This window comes from Gossypium raimondii, chromosome 12 (genome assembly GCF_025698545.1).
Source record: "Gossypium raimondii isolate GPD5lz chromosome 12, ASM2569854v1, whole genome shotgun sequence".
Lineage (NCBI taxonomy): Eukaryota > Viridiplantae > Streptophyta > Magnoliopsida > Malvales > Malvaceae > Gossypium > Gossypium raimondii.
The window spans coordinates 48,067,409-48,071,682 of NC_068576.1; positions in this window are offsets into that span (position 1 = coordinate 48,067,409).

Sequence of the window (4,274 nt, forward strand, 5' to 3'; positions counted from 1 at the left end):
TATAGTTCGGTTGAAGGTAGAGTTGTGCGCATGGGAAACGATTCATCTAGTAAGGTAATTGGTATTGGTATTGTTAAAATTAAGATACACGATGGGACGATTAGGATATTTTCAGATGTCAGGTATGTACCTGATTTACGAAAGAATCACATCTACTTGTGTATTTTAGACTTGAAAGGATGCAGAATCAACATCGAGTCGAGCGACATTAAAGTATCTCGTGAAGCTATCATTTTGTTAAAAGGTAAAAGAACTGGCAGTCTTTACATTCTAGAAGGTTCTACAGTGACTGGTGAAATCGGACATCCCTCGTCCGTTACAGAGTCGAAGTCAACTCGTTTGAAGCGGAGACAACTTGTTCATGAGAGGAAAAAATGTATGACCGTTTCGTTGAAGAGAGTTTTTTTTTGGATGCAGGTTTTAAAAAGTTAGGGCACTGTGTTCGTGAAAATCAGACCCGGGTTAGTTTTGATTTGGCAGTGTACAAATCGAAGGTTAGAAGTCTTCCAGTTTCTAAGCACAGATTCGACTCAATTAATTCCCTGCATAGTTCAGGATAGGCTCGTGACGAGCTTTGGCAAAGATGGTGTTGTAGAAATATGAGTCAAGGTGGAGATTTATTAAGTATGACTCATATTTCAGTCAAATTTGAGAAATAATCTTATAGTTAAACTCTGTTTATTTGTCTCAATCAAACACTGATTAGTTTAGATTATTTTATTATTTTTTAATATGAATTTAGCCTATAAATAGGCTCTTTTACAACCTTAGAAAATACACCCATTAGATATTAGAACTCATAACACATTTAGAGAATTTTGTGTTTACGTTTTGCGGGTTCTTTGTTTTCGGGTTTTCGGGGTTTAGTTTTTATCATTATCTTTTTGTACTCTTCGTTTCTTTTGCCATTATAGTAAAATTATCTTTGTCCGTGGTTTTTTATCCTCTTTGGAGGAGTTTTTTCACGTTAAATTTGTGTGTTCAATTTCTCAATTTCTTCTGTTATTTTTACTTATTTCTTGCTTAATCGGGTCAATCTCTAACAATAAATGAATTGGATTCTCCTTTCTTATTTATGGATTATATAAAACTAGAATTTGTGTTACAAGAGAATGTAAGAGAATGTGTGTGATGCTACTCTATAATATAATGTAAAGAATGTGACAATGTTGCTTCTAGCAAAGTGGGGTTGCAGCAAGAAGAGATTATGGTGGCTAAGCATCCACAAGTGAGGTCAAGTATAAAAACTGATGTAAAAGTAACATAATTTTGTGGGTTATTTGAATGATAATTTACATTTGATGCATTTTAAATTAACCAGTTAATTGACTTATAATTCCCATTAAAAAAAACCTTTCATATAAAATTAGCACTTGTAGTACATTGCTACTTAAATTTTTTTTGGATACTGGCATAATAATCCCAATGAGAAGGAGACCTCTCACCTCAACACGGCCAAGTTATTATTAAGTGAATAATAGGTAAAAGATTAAAAAGAAAAAGAAAAATATGAAAATCAAATTGGAAGTTTTAAAATATATAAAAATTCTGAAAATTTTAACAAATCAATATTAAAATAAATTAAAACTTTAGAAAATATAAAAATAATATTTGCTTAAAACTATATTTCTTAAATGGAGCTACTGTGTTTGTAATTGAAATTATCTTATTATAAAATTTACCTAATTCAAGTTTAATTTATCTAATTTTCTTATTCTAAAGATGAATTATAAAATTTTGGTATATTAATTTAAAATTTGATAAATTTTGTAAAGTAAATTTATCATTTTGGGTTAAAGCCATTACCTACTTAATTACCCATTACAATTATAATTATTTGTGTATGTAATAAATATACATAAAATGATGATATAAAATTAAATTAAAATAAAAATTTTGATACGTGTAATTCAGTCCATGTGTGAACAGAGAGCTGGAATGGTAGGAATAATAAATTCTTCATATTTGGAGATTAGTTAGAGTAAGATTTTGAAGTTTTCGAGAGAATCGACATAAATGAGAAAAGAAAAAATATAGTAAAGAAATGAATGTGTATATCCAAATAAAAGAGAGAGAAAGGAAACTTCTTGTAAATATATTAACCAATGGTTAGACGACGTATATATGGTAATTAACCTTTGTTATATTTTAAAATTCATTTAAAATAAATACATAAAAATCTCTTAAATTGGTAAGTAATCTTAAGAGGATTCTTTCTTTTTATTAAACACAAAGACAAAAAGCCAGAGAAAAAAAATCCAAATCTGAACACCTGTATTGCCGATGCCATTTCAAGAGAATGGGCCCCACCATTTTGACCGTTTTTTCCGTCCCACGATATTACTCAAAAGATTTTCAATTTTAGAAAATAATAACAAATTATTGTTTTTAATTTAAGAATTTATCATTATCTCATTTATTTAGTTTAATTTTAAAATATTTTAAAATTTAATTAAATATTGATGTGTTATATACGTGGTAATCTACATGTATGTTATGTAATAAAATTAACAAACACTAATTTTTCCATCCAATTTTAGGTGATTTAACAAAAAAATACGAGTTCAATGGTTAAAAGAGGCGAAAAATTAAATAGAGGGTTAAAATGTAATTTTATAAAGTTTGAAGTCCAAAATTTTTTATGCCTATGCAAAACATCATCATCCATCAAAATTAAGGTTATAAAATGTAAAAGGCAAGTCCTTGTTTTGACTAAATAATTGTTATGTTAGCTCAATAAAAATGCACCTTTCTTATTTTTTACTGAAAATATTAACTTCAACTTTGGGTATATATAAATTTTATGAATTCATGAAGTTGAATTTTAAGGAAAGCTAATTTAAAGTAACATGGATTCATTTGAACATGGATTCATATGATACATAGTATAAATTATAAATAAATCGCTACAAAATTAACTATAACAATGAAACAATTGCATCAACTTTATCAAATTATTGAAATTTACACCCTTTCCGGTATCATCATCAAATAAACTTGACACACCATATCGGAAATGCACAAAAGGCCAAGTCTCAGATGACTTATCCTCATCCTCATCATCTCGGATCTATCATCATCACTATGATCTATCATGATAAAGCGTTTCGAGAACAAATCTTAAATGATCTGGCAACACCCTTAGATTGACAAACTTCACATATGCCAGGACATGACTGAAAATAGAAAGAAAAAATACAACCACATCTGTTTTCAAAGAAAACAGAGTGGAAAAAACAAAAATCACAAAAAATGTAAACAAAATAAAACTACAAAATTGTGGACAAAACTGCGATAATGTGGACTGAAATTAAAAAAATAGAACTACAAAAGATATTGAAGAAACCGTGATCAACAACCTACCCAAAAGCCAACGTTGCCGATGAAACAAAGATTTAATTTGAAAAAGTTGAGAGTCTAGGGCTTTTCTATGGAAAGAAGTGAGAAAGAAGAGAGAGGGAAATATTTGCCATTAGTTTTAAATAGTATGTATTTAAATTGACTCGATTAAAACTTTCATTTTTTTTTGGTGAAAAATGATAAACAGAAATACAACGTAACAACTACTGAAAGGCTCTAGAAGCTTTGTCTTGTTAGATAGTCGTAACCACCAAATCAAGAGGTACTTTAAAGATCTGAAGGGAAGTCTAACAAAAGAGACTAATCTTTGCCAATTGATCTGCAATTAAATTACACTACTAGGAACATACTTGGCTTCTCGCTGACTATCAGAGCACAAAAAACGTTTAACTCTTCTAAGCAAGGCAATACCGGAGTCCACTAACTCCTCCATGGATAAGACCGTAATCACCTCAAGGTTATCTGTCTAAATCATGACTTTCTTTTAGCTATTATTTAAAAAAAATGAGAATTCCATCAAGAATACCCTAAAGTTCTGCCTCCAAAGGCGAACATCTACCCAAATAATGATTAAAGCCCAAAATCCAATTGCCAACCTGATCACGAATCACCCCACTCACAGATGCATTTCTAGAAGCTCTAGCCACTGCTCCATCAGAAAATAAATAGATCCAATTGTCTTCATAATGGGAGTGAATTTCCCAATTGGTTGAGTTAGGCTTGGCCTCATTTAGAAAAGGTTCAAATAGTTTGGCCCAATTGAGAGAGACTTTTACAATTTCATAAGTCGTCCAATTAATGTTTTGGAAGATGAAAAGATTCCCATTCTTCCAAATTCTCCAAGAAATTAATCCAAATAAGCATGACCAAGTAATTCCCTTATCTTGCATCTTAAAATGAAAACCAAGGTTAGT